This window comes from Coenobita brevimanus, chromosome 30 (genome assembly GCF_032717465.1).
Source record: "Coenobita brevimanus isolate Jiangsu-jjx chromosome 30, ASM3271746v2, whole genome shotgun sequence".
Classification (NCBI taxonomy): Eukaryota; Metazoa; Arthropoda; class Malacostraca; order Decapoda; family Coenobitidae; genus Coenobita; species Coenobita brevimanus.
This window is the reverse complement of record NC_136983.1, coordinates 26184955-26204317: the sequence shown is the minus strand read 5'-3', so window position 1 is coordinate 26204317 and position 19363 is coordinate 26184955. Positions and strand designations below refer to the sequence as shown.

Below are 19363 nucleotides of genomic sequence, written 5' to 3'. Positions count from 1 at the left end.
GTGGGATCCTATAGATGAGCGATTGCTATACGCACGGTTTAAATCAAATCATGGCAACATCAGTCTGTTTGTGTGTTATGCACCTACTAATGATGCACTCGATGAAAGGAAAGACACATTTTATGAAAAGTTGCAAGAAGGAATAGGAAGGGTACCTAGACATGATGTTTTGATTTGCGTTGGAGACTTTAATGCAGTAATGGGCTGTTCAAATGAGGGATTTGAGGCATGTATGGGTAAGATGGGAGTTGGTAGTAGGATGAGTGAAAACGGAGTGAGGTTTGGAAGCTTCTGTCTAGCAAATGACTTAGTCATCGGGGGCACACTCTTTCAGCATTGCAATATACACAAGACAACTTGGGTGTCGCCGTGTGGAAAATATAAAAATCAGATTGATCACATCGCTATCAGTAGGAGGCATAGAAGTTCTCTGCTAGATGTTCATGTTAAACGGGGAGCGGATATTGGTAGTGACCATCAACTCAGCATTGCAAAAATAAGGTTTAAACTTAAAAATCAGAAGAAGGAAAAATCTGGTGTTGGTAGATACGATATTGTTAAGCTTAGAAGGGAAGGAGAAGAAAAGGAGGAATTCAGATTAGAATGCAGAAATAGGTTTTTGGTGTTGGAAACGTTGGAAGAGGGGGAGAGAAGTGTAGATGAGATGTGGGAGGATGTGAACAAAGTTTTGCATGAGACTGCTGAATGTACGATTGGAAGGAGACATAGATTCAGGAGAAAGAAATGGATATCGGAGGAAACGTGGGATATGATAAAAAAGAGAGGTGAGGCTAAATTGAGGAGTGAGATGCAATGCGTTGATGAACGAGAGATTGAATTAGCAAGAGCTGCGTACTGGAGTTTGAATTCAGAAGTAAGAAGGGTAGCTAGGAGAGATAAAAGAAGATGTGTGGATGAAAAGGTTGCAGAGACTGAAATCTTAATAAACAAAAATGATGGACAGAGTCAAAGAATAGCATATGAATCGATTAGAGAACTGAGTGGTAATGCAGGTAAACGCAAGGAAATACCAATTAGAGACAGGGAAGGAAATTTATTGACCAAAGATGGAGATATTAAAAATAGATGGAAAGAGCTTTTGAGACAGTTCTTAATAGACCAACACCACCAGAAGAGGATATACCGTCTGCTCAGGAAGATTTAAATGTAGAAACAGGAGAGTTGAGGCTTGCAGAAGTGGAGAAGGCAGTAAAACAGTTAAAGAATAATAAGGCACCAGGGGAGGATGGTTTATTTCTGAAAATGTTTAAAGTGGAGGGGGATAGATTAATAATGATCTTGACCAAGCTATTCAATAAGATATGGGTGACGGGGTTACTACCATCAGTTTGGAAGAATGGTGTAATTGTTAAAGTTCCGAAGAAGGGAGACCTGAGTGAATGTGGTAATTGGAGGGGAATCTCTTTGTCACCGATAGCTTTGAAAGTTTTCAGTAGAGTGTTGTTAAATAGGTTGGAGCCGGTGGTTGAGGGTATTCTGAGGGATGAACAGGCTGGTTTTAGAAAGGGACGTGGTTGCAATGATCAGATCTTTATAGTTAGGCATTTGATGCAGCAAGTTAATGAAATGAGAGTACCGTTATGTCTTTGTTTTGTTGATTTTGAAAAGGCTTTTGATAGTGTTTCGAGAGAGTCTATGGGGAAGATCATGAAACATTATGGAATACCAGAGGAGTTTGTGAGGGTCATTATGAACATGCATGAGGACACATTTTGTAAAGTGATGGTTGATGGTTGTCTGAGTGATTCGTTTGAAGTCAAGTCCGGAGTAATTCAAGGTGGTGTTCTATCGCCTTTACTATTTATATTGGTCATTGATTACATTATGAAACGTGTTGGAACAGAAACCGGTGCAGGTATACTTTGGGGAGAGAACAGGAAACTTTTGGATTTAGATTATGCAGATGATATAGTTTTGATTTGTGATGGGCCAGAAGAGATGCAGAGAGTGTTGGACTGTTTGGTGAGTGAAGGTCGCAAGGTGGGTTTGGTTATTAATTGTGGAAAAACTGAAATAATCAATATGAATATGGAAAATGCGCAGGAATGTGTAATTGGAGGTATGGTTGTAAAGCAAGTTGATAGGTTTAAATATTTAGGTACTTATTTAGCCAAGGATGGTTCTTTGAACTTTGAATTCGAGGAAAGGTTAAAGAAGGCTAATCAGGCAATGGGAATGCTTAAAAATATTTGGAATAATGACAATTTCTCTGTGCATACAAAAATCAAACTTTATAAGGTAATGGTTAGGAGTATCTTAATTTATGGACACGAGTCTTGGTACAGCACAGTGACTATGGAAAATAAATTCTTGGTGTTTGAAAATAAAGCACTTAGAAGAATATTAGGAGTTAAGTGGTGGGAAAGGATACCAAATAGTAGAATTAGAGAAATAACGGGAGTGCAGTCGATCGATGAATATGTCAGATTCTCACGATGGAAGTGGCTAGGACATGTGTATAGGAGACAGGGAATAGTACGAGGTACACCAGGGTGGGTGGCACCAGGTAGGAGAGGTAGAGGAAGGCCAAAAGAGACGTGGGTGAGGACAATGAGACGGGAAGCTGGAGATGAGTGTTGGGGAGATCTTGAGGAGTTAGCACAAGATAGGATGTGGTGGTGTGAGTTCATCGAGGCCCTATGCATCCCCGAGGGTGCCACAGGAAATGATATATATATATATATATATATATACATATATATATATATATATATATATATATATATATATATATATATATATATATATCTATATATCCATCATCCAATCCAACGTTGCCCCATGAGGAGCGTAGGAGCCCGGAGCTAAGCAGTTGGTCCTGACATTTAAGATGAGAGTGACCAACCTTACTCATCCCTGAGTGGCATTACGTGAGCAATAAACCCCAACCACCCCTTGGATATAAACCTTCACCGGCTCAATCCGATTGGAGCACAATAATTACCCACTAAACCACCAGGCGCCAAAATTTGGTTATATGGTTACCACCCAGCGTAGTAAATGGTTTCCTGGTGTACAGGAAACCATTTGGCTGATCACTCAATGTAGAGTCACCCGTAGGCAGAAGGAGGAGGAAAGAATGAAGGAATGAAAGACAGAAGAGGGAGTGTAAAGTCATCCGTAGGCAGAAGGACGAGGAAAGAATGAAGGAAAGGAAGACAGAAGATGGAAGGAAAGAAGGATGGAGGAGAGGACAGGGCAGACACCCGACAGCAACACTACGTTGAGTGAGTGGATGGTGAGCGCCCCCACCTACCACTTATATATATATATATATATATATATATATATATATATATATATATATATATATATATATTGCCAGACGCCTCAATCCCTTTTCGGGTGGCCAAAAACAAATCGCCTCCAAGTCGCCCTATCCCCCGCCATTTCACTCCCCTGCTCCCAACTCACACCCCCGTCTCTCATATACCTCTCCACCCCATCCCTCCATCTCATCCTCGGCCTCCCCCTCCCTCTTCCCCCCTCCACCTCACTCACATACAGTCTCTTCGTCAGTCTTTCACCCTCCATCCTCTCCACATGGCCAAACCACCTCAGTGTGTTCCTCATGACGCTTCCTATCACATCCACATCAACACCACAACGCTCCTTTATATACTCATTCGTCAGCCTGTCTCTCCACGTGACTCCACAGGCCCCTCTTAAATAACTCATTTCCACTGCTCTCACTCTTGACTTGTGTCCTTCCAACAATGTCCAAGCTTCACTTCCGTACGTTAGAGTTGGTATCACAATACTGTCAAGTAGTAACTTTTTCACTTCCATGCTCACTTCCCTGTTTCTTATCACTGCTTTCAAAGAACCAGCAACCTTTCTTCCCTGCTGTACCCTTTCAAGCACTTCACCCTCCAAACCTCCATCCTTACTCATCACACTACCCAAGTACTTAAACGTACTCATATTATCCAATTCCTCACCATCCAAACTTGCTGTACATTCACTGACTTCACCTTTCTCAAAGACCATCACTTTACGCTTCCCTACATTCACCTTTAGATTCCGTTTCTTACACACTCTCTCAAACCCATCCACCAAGCCTTGCAGCTCCCCTTCGTCTTCACTCAACAACACAGTATCATCTGCAAACAACAATACAGGGAGTTTCCAAACACTATCCTCTCTCACCAGGGCCACTCCAACATCCACTACCCTACCTTGTACCTCTTTTATTACACCATCCATGTACAGATTGAACAACCATGGCGACATAACACATCCCTGTTTCAAACCAACTTTCAAAGAGAAAAATTCACATAGTTCACCATCCACACGCACTGCAGCCTTCGCACCATCGTACATACTCTTCACAGCATTCAACAACTTCCCATCTACTCTATATATTCTTAACACTTTCCACAATCCTTGTCTATCCACCCTGTCATATGCTTTCTCCAAATCCATGAAAGCCGCATACAACTTCTTTCCCTTCTCTAGAAACTTTTCCACTAAAGATCTAAGAATGAATATCTGATCTACACAACCTCTTCCCTTCCTAAAGCCTCCCTGTTCTTCTCCAACTAATTTCTCTGTTCTTTCTCTTACTCTGTCTATAAGTATCCTACCATACACTTTTCCTATTATACTAAGAAGACAAATGCTCCTATGATTACCACACACTTCTTTTTCCCCTTTTCCTTTGTACAAGGGAATAATTATACCTGACTTCAAATCCTCCGGGACTCTACCTTCCTCCCAGGCCAATCTGCACATCTTCCACATCCATTCTACTACTATCTCTCCCCCATGCTTCAGCATTTCACCACACACTCCATCAATTCCTGGGGCTTTCCCCGATTTAACTTTCTTCATTGCTTCCACAACTACTGTCCTACTGATTTCTTCCTGTCTTCTCACCTCCCTCCTTCTCCCAGCCATTCCCCATCCACTTATACTCGCATTACTTCCATCCTCTACGTTCAACAATTCCTTAAAGTGTTCTCTCCATCTGCTCACTTTTCCTCCCTTCTCCACTAGTAATCTACCATTTTTATCTTTCACTCCCCTGCTAACTTCACTTCCACCCTGTCTTACTCTTTTCACCTCTCTCCAGAACACTTTCTTACAGTCCCTCCACTTTACACTCAAATTCTTTCCAAATTCCTCATCCACTCTCTTCTTACTCTCTCTTACTAATCTTTTCACCTCTCTCTTTCTTTCTACATATAACTCTTTCTTCCGCCTCTCAACTTCTTCCACGCCCAAATTTCTCATCCATTCATTGTATGCTTTCTTTTGTGCCACAGCCTGTTTCACCTCTTCAGTCCACCACGCTGTTCCTTGCACCCCCCTCCGTCTTCTCTTCCTTCCACACACCACATCACATGCTGCACATATTTCTTCTGTAAATATCTTACACACACCTTCCACGTCTCCCATCTGCTCCAATTCATATTTGCCCAATCGTTCCTCCACTTCTCTCTTATACTCTGCCTTTTTCTCATCCTCTTGTAACCTTTCCACTCTCCTTGCAACTACATATACCCGGTATATATATATATATATATATATATATATATATATATATATATATATATATATAGATAGATAAATAGAGATAGAACATATATATATATATATATATATATATATATATATATATATATATATATATATATATATATATGGTTCCAGCAGTTTTACGATGTTCTCATTCACTCCCTTGTCCCCCAGTGAATTTATAATTGCTATGAGCTGCACTCAGGCAAAAGCCTTCTCGTAATTAAGAAAAGAATAAGCATAGTGGTTTATTATATTCTTTATTTTTTTTTTTCTGTTAGCTAATTCATTGTGTGTAGATGATCAGTAGTCGAATAACAGTTTCAGAATCCTGCCTGTTCACGAGGTTGGTTTTCTTCCAGATTTATTGTTATTCTGTTCGTAATGACTTCAGTGAAGAAGTGGTAAATGTCTGATAATAAGATGATGGGTCGATATTTACTATGAACTTTTGAGTTACCTTTTTTATAAAGTGAAATAGCTCATGCATTACACCATGTTTTGGGAATTTTCATGATTTTTATGCATTAAGTAAATATGTGGGCAAGTCTGTTTTGTACTTCTACCACTGCATCCAACAGTAAATCTGCTAATATTCCATCTTCTAAGGGAGCCTTCCCTCTCTCCATATTTTTAAGACAAATATTTACTTCGTCTGGTTTTACGTCAGCACTGATGTCAACTTAAAAGCTAGCTATTGGTACTACTGTCTCTGATGCATACGTTCCTTGTAAATATCTTCAACGCTTCACCTAGTTTTCCATGCATTTAATGACATCACCGTTTTTGTCTTTCAGTGATGTAGCTTGCTGCTTTCCTAGTGCCATTCAACTTCGGACCTGTTTCAGACTTTTTCCTTTTATCATAGTTTCTTTGATCAGATCCATGTTTCTCTTTCTTTTTCATCTCTTTGTCTTTTGTTGATACGCTTATTTAATTCCGCTCGTTCTGTTCCATCTTTCCTTGTTTTTACTTTCACTTCTTTATTTTTGTTCATTAGCTCGAGTGTCTTTTCTGAATACTTCTTGGCTTTGGCTGTATTAGGTTTTCCTACTGCCTCCGCTGATTCTTTTAGCACTTTTATTAGTCTGTCATTCAGCTCATCAATATCACATTCAGCATTACTTAGAGCCTGAAATCTGTTAATTATTTCCAACTGAAAGGCTGCTTTGTTTTCGTTTACTTCTGTTGGTAATATCTCTTAATTTTAAATCATCTTCTTTTTTGCACTTCTGAAATTGAATCTGGCTGTGCAACCCACCATTCTCTGGTCACTTCCTATGCTTAATTTGTTAATAACTGTGACATTTGTGATCGTGTTATTCTTATCTGTTGTAATAAAGGCAATTTTATTCTTTGTTTCTCCATTTGGGCTTCTCCAGGTCCATTATCTCCCTTTTCCTTTAAGAAACAATGTGTTCAATATTCACACACACACAGACACATACACACACACACACACACACACACATATATATATATATATATATATATATATATATATATATATATATATATATATATATATATATATATATATATATATATATATATATATATACTGTATATATTAGAGAGAGAGAGAGAGACAGAGAGAGAGAGAGAGAGAGAGATGTGATTCAAATAATATTCATGATCTCTGGATAAATGGTTAGGTTGTATGCAGTATTCAGACTGATTGTGGTGGGAAAAAATCACAGGTGACAAGTGGCATTTCCCACGCGTTACCTGTCACATGTATCAACACACCTTAATGTCCATCCAGGCACCTTAAGTGGCCTCGTGGCGCAATGGTAGCGCGTCTGACTCCAGATCAGAAGGCTGGGTGTTCGAGTCACTCCGGGGTCAAAAGTAATTATTTTAGGAACGAAAAATAACGATCAATCGATAGCAACATATGTGGAATGAAAAAAGACAAATACAGCAGTACCAAGGAACCAATCAGTGCAGAGGTGATGTAAATCTGGAATGCCATGGAAGAAGCAAAACAGTCATTTACTACCACAGTATCACAAAGTACAAACTAGCGACAGAGTCAATGTTTACTCGGTAGTACTGTGACTGGTAGTAGTATCTTGGTTGTCCAAGTAAATTCCCTTAAGCCACTTACGTCTTTTAATACTTTGTTCTCACTGTTTTTGGCAGTTTAAAAGACTCGTTTGTAATTCGGAATTCTAGATCTAATAACCTTCATTTATTCCATCTCTCAGGGAGCTCTTAAGTTGAATGAAATTATCTGATAGCAATGAGAACGAAATATATAAAGAAGTCATCATACTGACGGGGTTAATTGGACATGCCAAGCCAGGACAGGTCTTTTATGCGGTAAGTTTGATTATTTGTGGCTATTATTTTGTTTATAGTTAACTCCTTTTACCCCATTTTCATTCTTGCCACACAAAACGAAACCTGTTAAGTATATGGGACGCCTTTCGAAATGGAGAAGACAAATATATACCCAACTACTCCCTTCTACTTGAAACGCATGTAGTAAGTTGAATAAAAACGTATTAAGCACACTAGAATTAACTCTAAAAAAGTTAACGAATCCGGCTGTTAAACTGAGAAACACAGCAAGGCATATATTGTATTTCCTCTCACTTTTGCGACAGCTAATGTAATTCTGATTATTGTTCTGTTTTTCGAACGAGTGTTAGGGATGGAGTGTTTTTGTTGCTATTATTATTATTTTTCTATGCAAGGATGGAGCCAAAGGCAAGGTGCCTGCAAACTGCTGCCTCCAAGAAAACACAAAACAAAAACAAAACAACAGAGAGCCAAATTCAAGATTCATTTATTTCGAGATGCCTGGATATCGTGCGTTTGAAAGACTGGAGATCGTAGGCAGTAGGAAAAACAGACATAAGGAGACAATTCCAGAGCTGACCTGTTACATACATGATGGACTGGGAGTAGCGGTTAACTCTTGTATTAGAGAGCTGGACAGAAAAGGGATGGGAGTTTGCTGCTAGACGGGTGCTACGTGCCCACCGTTGTGGTGATGGGATGGAAGCAGACAGTTCAGAGGAGCAGTGATCGTTGAAGGAGCGATAGACAAGAGATAAAGATGCAACACTGCGGCGAAGAAACAGAGGTTGAAGGGGGCCAGGAAGAGGAGGAGAGTTAATGAGATTAAAAGCCTTTGACTTCACCCTGTTGAGAAGATCTGTATGTGATGAGTCTCCCCACACATGACAGTTGTATTCTAAACAATGACGAAGAAAACTCATGTATAAAGTTAACAACTGTGCAAGGGTAAAGGAGGTATGGAGTCGGCTTAGCACACCCGATCTCTTGGAAGGAGACTTGACAAGAGACGTAATATGTTTTTTGCAAAACAAATCCCGAGAGAATGAATCCCAACTATGATGAAAGATCATGCAGGATAGAGCTGGCTATTGTTAAAAATTAATGGGTACTCCTTTGGGACATTTTGTCTGGTTGATAAATGTAAGAAATGAGTTTTGGATGCATTAAAAACAATAAGATTATTTTTATCCTAATCAGAGATATGAGCTAATTCAGACGTTACGTGTTCTACAGCCTTATCCCTTGATTGTTAAAGTAACTGCTGAGATGGATGCTGCTGGAAGCAAATGGAAAGGCGAAGGGTGGAGTCATCAGCATATGAGTGGACAGGGTTAGATGTACAGTTTAGAAGGTCATTGATGAATCAAAGGGAGAGAGTTAAGAGATAGGACAGAGCTCTGAGGATCACCACTATTGATAGCTCTAGGAGGAGAACGATGGCCGTCGACATCAGCAGCTACAGAATGACCAGAAAGGAAGCTAGAGATGAAGGCACAGATAGAAGGATAGAAACCGTAAGTGAGTAGTTTGGAAATTAAAAATTTACGCCAGACTCGATCGAAAATCATTGAGATGACAAGTGGAATGGCAAAGCTTTCGCCATAGTCCCAAAAGGAGGATGACTAGGAGTCTGAAAGGTAGGTGAAAAGATTGCCAGTGAACATCCCTGGCAGAACCCATACTGTCGATCAGAATGAAGGTTGTGATATGAAAGATGCTTTTATTTTCTCTTGTTCAGAAGAGACTCAAAATCTTTTGAAATACAGGGTGTTAAAACAATTGGGCGATAGTAAGACGGCTGGGAACAGTCACCCACCTCTGGGACAGGCTGAAGGAGAACAAACTTCAAGCAAAAAGGAAAAGCGCACACTGGAAAAGAAAGGCTACAGTTTTCCTAGGCAGGGTGTAAGCACAGAAGCACAGTTCTTGAGGACGACAAGAGGGATCTCATCAGGCCCATATGCCTGGTTAGTACTGTGGCAAGTGATGGCAGAGAATACATCAATTGAAGAAATTTTAATGTCAGCCGTGAGGAAGTCAGAGGAGGGAAGAGATGGAGTGACAGCACCCAAATCGTCTAAGGTGGAATTGGAGGAGGATTTCACGAGACCTCTCGTCCTGATGGGTTTAAGTCGTTATCTAAATTTTTCAGTTCGAAAGTCAATCCAGAGTTGATTAATATCGCCTATAAACCCCACAAGAATGACGTCCTTGGGCTGATGGCCCAAGAGGCTAAAGGCCCTAGGACATGGGTACCACTGCAGTCACTGATATATATATATATATATATATATATATATATATTGTAACTGTTATTAGGAGTTTGTGGTAGGTGGAGGGACTCACCATTGACTTCCTCATTCAAGTGACTACGCTGAGTGACGAGCTAAATGGTATCTTGTAATCTCAGGAAATCAAGGAACAAAGGGATCTCTGATGCTCTAGTGGATCCCCGAGCTCCAACCGGATGTGGTGCATAGAGGGTTCAAATCCAAATGATGTTGTGGGCTTACTGTCCACATAATGCCTCTCATGGACGAGAGAGTAGTGAATATTGCCATTTCTGGCCAGACTGAGTGGCCTAGACAAATGCCCAAGCATTCCCCACTGAATAATAATGGCGTAACAATGCAAATAATAATATTCATCATCATCATCATCATCATCATCATCCGGTCCTCCTTTCCCACCCAAGGGCAGAGTGAGGTGTAGCAATGTCCAGACAGCCCAAAATTGCCCAATCCAATGGGCCACGCCTCCATTCACTCAAAATTCAAGCCCCTGGAATCCTGGTTCTATAGGATACACCAAAAACATACACCACGATCTGTAGCTTCACATATCGTATCCGACAGAGTCAATCCAGACGCTGCCACGTTAAAAAGGGGTGCCAAAAATCCCTGATCATGCATATCTCCTCACAAAATTCATCCAGCCAGCTCGATCTCCTGTCAGTTCCCTAGCCTCACCGACTTCCAAACCTCACCTCACACATTCATCCACCATATCTCTCCACCTTCTCCGTGGCCTACCTCACCTCCTCCCTCCATCGAATTCGCTCAGATATACCTTCTTCACCACTCTATTGTTATCCATTCTCTCCACATGACCATACCATCTCAGTCTCACATCCATATGTTAAAGTTGGCACTAACACTCCTTCATGTAAGCCTCGTGCAGCTGCAACACTCAAGCCTCTGTTTCTTATCAAGGCCTTCATTGCACCAGCTACTTTTCCTCCTTGTGTCACTCTACTTTCAACTTCCTTTGCATATTTTCCTCTCTTTTCTATCACTGTACCCAGGTATTTGAACTCTCTCACCAATTCCAGTCTTTCTCCATTCACTGTTACATTGCACTGGGAGTCACCTTCTCTCTCAATAACCATCACTTTACTCTTTTCTGCATTTTCTTTCAAGGAATGACGCTTACAGACATCAGCAAAACTCTGCACTAGCCTATCAAGTTCTTGTCCGGTACATGCAAGCAGTACTGCATGATCAGGATATAATAAATTTGAGATATTCCATCCATCACCATTCATTACCAATGCCATCCCTCTCTCCATTACTCGTGTTTTCACTTCTCTCATCACCCCATCCATATATACATTGAACAATCATAGAGACATAATAATAATAATAATAGTAATAATAATAATAATAATAATAACTAGAGCCCCCCCAGGAAGAAATTTACTAGCTGCGAGCTGACACATATCTAGCGCAGCTCAGTATGTGACCTTGACTTTGACCTACTTTCACCAATTCTGAACCATAGGAAATTTTCATCCTGACTACACACCTGTAAAAGTTTGTGATGATATATTGAGCAGTTGCGAAGTTATCATGCTAAAACACACACACACACACACACACACACACACACACACACACACACACACACACACACACACAACTCCTTTATTTCCTTTACCCCTACACTCCTTATCCATTTCCTCTATTTTCCTTTCCCCCTACCTCAGGTCAACTGTGAGTTGAGGTCAGGTGAGACCACAAGTGATGGTTCGGTAAATTAATAATATACTGTAAATATTTATTCCGAAAAATATAAAGTGAAGAAATTTTCTTGAATTTAAGAGGTGATGGCAAAAGTTGTGTAATCATTATTGTTTTTAACCTGCCCTTGTCCCGTCAGTGTATGAGTATGTCACAAGTTTTTTCATGCTGAGACCCGTCAACATACCTGTACGTTCTGCAATTGTGAGGTCCATCATTGCAAAATTTTCAAGTTTCGCGGGTGATTTTTGGTAGGCATATGTTGGAGACCTTCCTCTACCCGCCAACAGGCGGCGACACTGACTGACTCTGCATAACCCCCGCATGCCACTGTCTCAGCAACTCACCTGTTAGCAGTGACCTGGCAGGTAAAGACAAGTCGTGCCGTGGTCTCTCTGACGACACATGCCGTGGTCTCTCTGACGACGAAATTCAGGGCGAAAGTGTTTCCCCAAACGATGATGATGTGGAGGGCAAAGTTTACATGGTACCAGATGAAGAAACGAACAGAAGTTATGAGGAAGTAATGTCGCCAAGGAAGGTGCAGTAAGTTGACGTGTTCAGTGAGTGAAACAACGCTTATATTGCCAGTATTATTGTGTGAAAACCAATATATTCTTGTACTACATATAAATTCGTACCAAATGAACAAATATCTACTTATTCTGAGTGGTTTGCAATAGTTACCCATACCAAAGAAAATGTGACAGTGGCAGCATGGCAAGAGAGAAGTTGGTACCAGGTGTTCAGAGGGACACATATAATTATAATGGGCTTACAGTATAAGCTCAGGTGAGCGCCTTTTTTAGGTATATTCCAATGTTTCTCTTAAAAAGTGGAGGATTGAGCAAAAAAAAAAAAAAAAGAAAGAAAGAAAATCTGTCGGGATTTGAAGGGGGGGGGGGAGGTGATTGGTGAAAAATCTGGTGGGAGATGCCGGGTTAACAGAGAAGTAGAGAAGGAACTTGGGAAAGCAGAAAGTACTTTTATACTTATAGGTGGTGGCTGAAGAGTCACGTCGTCCTGACATCAATGAGAATAGAAAAATGCACACTGGCAGAGGACAAAATGTATTTCCAGGAAGATTCACTGACTTTTGTCACCCTTTTCAAAAACAAGCAGAGATTAGTACAGCCTGGTACTCAGGTTACTAACACGATGTTGTTTATATACCGGTTGGCTATACCACATCTCATCAACCCTACCTGACATAACTTTACTTCACGCTTCTACCACATTGTCCAAGACCTGACTGAGGGATTACTACTCTTGGCAAGAGTAATCCACTCATTAGTGGGTCGGCCTTCACTAAAGATGAAAGTGTGTACAAAATAGACCAAGAAATGGGAAAATTATTGATAAGGGCAAGTATTATTCAAAGTTCCTAAATCCTTAGGAATACTCTTAAATCCTTATGAGTGCTCCTAAACTTGAGAGAAATGCTAAGAAATCTTTATGAAATTCGCAAACCTTGTGACTTTTCACACCTCGGGGTGTCAGTGAGGAGTGCTGGGCAGCTGCCACAAAAGCAAGGGGAAGCAAGATACCCTAACAGCAACTCCGAATCCGTCATCCACCCCCTTTTCACTCTCGCTGCCATTTTTGATGTGTATAACAATTGTTAGCACACACACACACACACACACACACATATAAACTGGATTATTCAGGCCACATGTATGTAACACCTCAAGAAATATACATCATCATAACATCAGCAGCCATTGCAAGTCCACTGCTGAACAAAGGCCTCCCTCAGCCATCTCTACGAATTCCTTGAGTGAGACAAAGTCTGTCATAATTTGCATCTCTCCACCTCCTGTCTGACCTTTTTCTGCTACTCTTATAATCTCTTGTAGCTCAGCCCAGTCAGTCAGCCAGTCAGTCAGCCTCTTGCTCCACCGGTTATCTCGTATTCTTCTACATAACCTGCCCACCTCCAAATCTGTGATTTTAGAACTTCTATAATGTCTTGACTTTTGTCTGCTCACTCACCCAAGTTGATCTTTTCCTGTCTCTTAAAGTTATTCAAAACACTGACCTATCCATTGTTCACCGAAAGTGGATCAGTTGATTTTCCATTGATTTTGCTAGTTTCCAGGTCTGACCATAGCTGGGATTATACATCCGTTATGTACCTTTCGTTTCATACACACTGGCAAACTGTATTTCATGATGTCTGTATGTTTTCAGAAAGCTTTGCATCAAGTTGTAATGCGTCTTTTTGTTTCGGTATCATGGTCTTTTGTTAGATTTAGCATTTGCCCCGAGTAATACTGTACTCCTCGACTTCTTGAAGAATTTCTTCGTTTATTAGATAACGCTCTTTGGGGTATTTGGAGAAAACATTAGTTTTACTCCGGTTCATCTTTAGCCCTAGTTTGAGACTTTCTCTTTTTAGTTCATTTAACATCTCTTGCAATGTCTCTGCTGTCTCTGAGATTAGGACAATATCGTCTGCAAATCTTAAATGGTTTAGGTTTTCTCCATCTATGTTTACTGCGTTTTTTTCCCAGTCTAGCTTTCTAAAAGTGCTCTCTACGCATGCTGTATTAAATTATGGAAAAACTGTATCTCCCTCACACACTGCCTTCTCAATTTTAATTTTTTTATAAGTTTTTATGTAATTTAACAGTAGCAGTTCCCTCTTTATATGTTTCGAGCAGTTTTACGATGGTGTCATTTACTCCTTTTTCCCACAATGAATTTATCATTGCTATGTGCTGCACTGAGGCGAAAGCCTTTTCGTAATTAACAAAACCTAAGCAGAGTGGTTTATTATAATCAGTAGTTTTCTCAGTTAGCTGATTCATTGTGGGTAGATGATTAGTAGTTGAATATCCGCTTGGGAGTCTTGACTGTTCACGAGGCTGGTTTTCTTGCTAATTTGTTATTCTGTCCTTAAGGACTTTAGTGTAGAATTTGTAAATAACTGGTAGTTGGCTAATGGATCGACTGTTATTAAGATCTTTTGGGTTGCTTTTATTTTGTAAAGCAAAGTAACTATTGCATTGCACAATGTTTTTGGAATTTTCTTTTTCTTTATACACTGAATAAATAAGTGGGTAAGCATGTGTTCTGCTTCTTCTCCCGCATCCAACAGTAAATCTGCTATTATTTCATCCCTTCCATGGGCTGCCCTCTTTTCACACTTTTAAGAGAAAAGGTTACTTGATCTGGTGTTCCCTCTGGTACTGTATTTCATTTGCGTCAGCTGAAAATTTTCTATTGGTAATATTGTCTTTGATGGATACAGCTCTTTCTAGAGTTCTTCAGTTCTCTTCACCATCCTATGTCTGCATTTAATGATTTCTCCGTTTTTGTCTTTCAGTGATATAAATTGTTGCTTCTCTATTGCCATTTTACTTGGGACCTGTTCAAGACTTTTTTCTTTTTTGGGTGATTTCTTTGACCTGATCCATGTTTTTCTTCCTTTTTTCTTCTCTCTGTCTCTTGTTGATAAGGTTATTTAATTTCACTCTTTCGTTTTCATCTTTCTCTGTTTTTACTTTCATCTCTCTTCTTCTTTTCGTGAGCTCGAGGGTCATTTTCGAATACTTGTTGGCTCTGGTTGTATTAGCATTCCCTACTACCTTCACTGATCCTCTTAGCACTTTTGTTAGTCTATCACTCAACTCATCAACGTCACACTCAGCATAACTTAGCAACTAAAATCATCGTTATTTCTAACAGAACGGTAGTTTTGTTTTCGCTTACTTTTTGGGGGTGCAAATCTTTTCATTTTGAATAATCTTCCTTTCACTTGTGAAACCGAATCTGGCTGTGCATCCCACCACTTTCGGTCACTTACTATATTTACTTTCTTGATAACTGTGATATTTATGATCGTGTCATTCTTATCTGCTATAATGAATTCAGTTTCATTTTTTGTTTCTCCACTTGAACTTCTCCAGGTCAATTTTCTCCCTGTTCTTTTGTGAATGTGCCACTCCCCTCTCGTTCTTTAGTTAGGTTGAATCCAAAGACCTTGAAAGATAAACAACGGAGGTTTATTAGAGAACTCCACAGATGTACTCCGATCGGCGTCCAGCCCTCAACTGCTCGAGGTGAGACAGAAGCCAGCTGATGCTTGCATTGCAATTTATGAAGTTAGCTGATACCTGTGTTCTTGATCTGAAGTACACAGGTTCAAGGCATTATGAATGTATGGTTATATAGTATTGTTAGAATGATATAGTATGGTTACAATAATACAGTAGTCTATCTGTCTATTGCCAGACGCCTTAATCCCGTACGGGGTGGCCACAAACAAATCGCCTCCACGTCGCCCTGTCCCCAGACATTTCACTACCCTGCTCCCAACTCACACCCCCTTCTCTTATATACCTCTCCACTCCATCCCTCCATCTCATCCTCGGCCTCTCTCTCCCTCTCTCCCCCCTCCACCTCACTCACATACACTCTCCTCGTCAGTCTCTCACCCTCCATCCTCTCCACATGGCCAAACCACCTCTGTGTGTTCTTCCTAAAGCTTCCTATCACATCCACATTCACACCAAAACGCTCCTTTATATCCTCATTTGTTAACCTGTCTCTCCATGTGACTCCACAGGTTAGTCTTAAATAACTCATTTCCACTGCTCTCACTCTTGACTTGTGTACTTCCAACAACGTCCAAGCTTCACTTCCATACGTTAGAATTGGTATGACAATACTCTCATGTATTAACTTTTTAACTTCCATGCTCACTTCCCTGTTTCTTATCACTGCTTTCAAGGAACCAGCAACCTTTCTCCCTTGTTGTACCCTTTCAAGCACTTCACCTTCCAAACGTCCATCCTTATTCATCGCACTCCCCGAGTACTAAAACGTACTCACATTGTCCATTTCCTCACCATCCAACCTCGCTGTACATTCACTGACTTCACTTCTCTCAAAGACCACCATTTTACTCTTCCCTACAGTCACCTTTAGATTCCGTTTCTTACTCTTCCAAACTCATCCTCCAAGCCTTGCAGCTCTCCTTCGTCTTCACTTAACAACACAGTATCATCTGCAAACAACAGTACAGATAGTTTCCAAACACTACCCTCTCTCAGTAGGGCTACTCCAACATCCACTGCCCTACCTTGTATCTCTTACAGTAGTCATAATAATATAATATGGTTACAATACTCCCCTGGTTAATGAAAATGGTGTCTCCGGACACAGTGATGCATTGCAATACAGTGGATTAATGTATATACTATATATAACTATTGAAGGGGGGGGGAGTTTTACTAGATATATCAGTACTCAGTGTGATAATGATGATAAGGTGGAATTATTCAATAGAAGCTGTAGGAAGGAAAACGCATATATTATATACAACAAGCGCTCGTGGGGGCCCCTCGACCTTGCTCCTGCAGAGGGCTCTCGCGTTTATGTGCTATTCTAGTGTAACGTTGTCACTTGGATTTTTTGCAGCTAACCAATTGATCATGTTATTTGCAGCTTCCGGAATGGAACCCAAGTTGTCCGAATACAAGTCCGAAATACTTTAGTTGTTCCTGTGGGCAAAAAATTCTACAGAGATCCTATGCCGGGTGCCAGGAGCAGTGTTTTTTAGTCAAAATGTGATTGCTCATTAAATATAGTTAAAGTTTTTCAATCGTGATGGGACCAAGTTTTTTCACATCAGCGAATTTTTTGCGATTTCTGTGCCAATTTTGGTGCAATTTGAATGTGTAGTTTCGTCTGCCCAAAATACATACACACACAGACACACGGCTAGTGCTATAGTATATTAGATACATGGCCATGTGAAGAAAGTAAGAAATCTAGTAATATGTAAATTGAATAATAATAATATATATATATATATATATATATATATATATATATATATATATATATATATATATATATAGTGGGTTAGAGCGCTCCGCTCTGAACGAAGGGTCGGAGGATCGAATCCACCCAAGGGTCATTGGCAGACATTAGGAAGGGCATCCGGTCATAAAATGCTACGCGCTCCAAACTCAGGAGCAACGCCTTAGCCCTTATCCAAAATGGGGTACCTGGCATAAAACTCACTTATATATATATATATATACAGTATATATATATATATATATATATATATATATATATCTATCATCATCATCATCATTAGCAGCAGCAGCAGTTTGAGTATCCACTGAAGGAACGGCCTATCCCGACCGAAGTCGGGACGATACAGCCAATGTGTCTCTACCAAGTGGCTTAGGCTGTCTGGTAGAGATTGTACGTAGAGTGAGAAGTGCTTGTAAGTGTAACTGTAGTGTTGGAGTGGCTTTGGACGTGTGTGTAGTCTGTGAACCAAGTGTAATCGGCCCGCGCAAGCCGACTTGGTGCAACCATACTTTACAGTATGCGACACTGGTTCAACCACAGCACCCCTTGTGTCCGTCAATGCAGTACGTGGCCGGGTGAACACTCCCAAAGTTTATTACCCAGGCAGGGCGCGAACCCTGGTCCACTAGTGTACAAAACGCACACTCTACCACTGTACCACAGAGGCTCCATATATATATATATATATATATATATATATATATGGAGCCTCTGTGGTACAGTGGTAGAGTGTGCATTTTGTACATGAGTGGACCAGGGTTCACGCCCCGCCTGGGTAATAAACTTTGGGAGTGTTCACCCGGCCACGTACTGCATTGGCGGACACAAGGGGTGCTGTGGTTAAACCAGTGTCGCATACTGTAAAGTATGGTTGCACCAAGTCGGCTTGCTGGCCGATATATATATATATATATATATATATATATATATATATATATATATATATATATATATATATATATGGAGCTTCTGTAGTTCAGTGGTAGAGTATGCGTTTCGCACACTGGTGAGCGTGGGTTCGCCTCCCGCCAGAGTTGTAAAAACTTAGGGAAGCGTTCACGAAGCCACTTGCTACTTTGGCGGACACAAGGGGTGCTGTGGTTGAACCAGTGTCGCATACTAGTATGCTTGCACCCAGTCGGCTTAAGGTGGGCAAATTACACTTGGTTCACAGACTACACACACATCCAAAGCCACTACAACACTACAATCACACTCACAAGCACTTCTTACCCTACATACAGTCTACCAGACAGCCTAAGCCACTAGGTAGAGATATATTGGCTGTATCGTCCCGACTTCAGTAGTGATAGGCCGGTCCTGCAGTGGACCACAATGGCTGATGATAATGATGATTATATATATATATATATATATATATATATATATATATATATATATATATATATATATATATATATATATATATATATATATATATATATATCCCATTGGATCCCAGGAATGCTGAGCGAGGCATGGCACTGGGTGGGTACTAAGCGTACCGCCCTCCGCCTATCAGCTCATAGTCGCAAAGTTCATAGGTCCCTACCCGGGGATTCCCTACTTTATAAAGACTTGAAAAATCCCAGTTCTGTCCAATATTCCGGACACTGGGCTCCAATGGGTTATATATATATATATATATATATATATAT

At 40.4% G+C, this 19363-nt stretch overlaps 1 non-coding gene across 1 annotated transcript; it reads left to right on the top strand.

Annotated features, from left to right (window-relative positions):
• The first annotated feature begins 7317 nt into the window (after positions 1-7317).
• TRNAW-CCA (transfer RNA tryptophan (anticodon CCA)) lies at positions 7318-7389 on the top strand. The gene has a single exon. It is a non-coding gene; the product is annotated as a tRNA-Trp (tRNA).
• The last annotated feature ends 11974 nt before the right edge of the window (positions 7390-19363 follow it).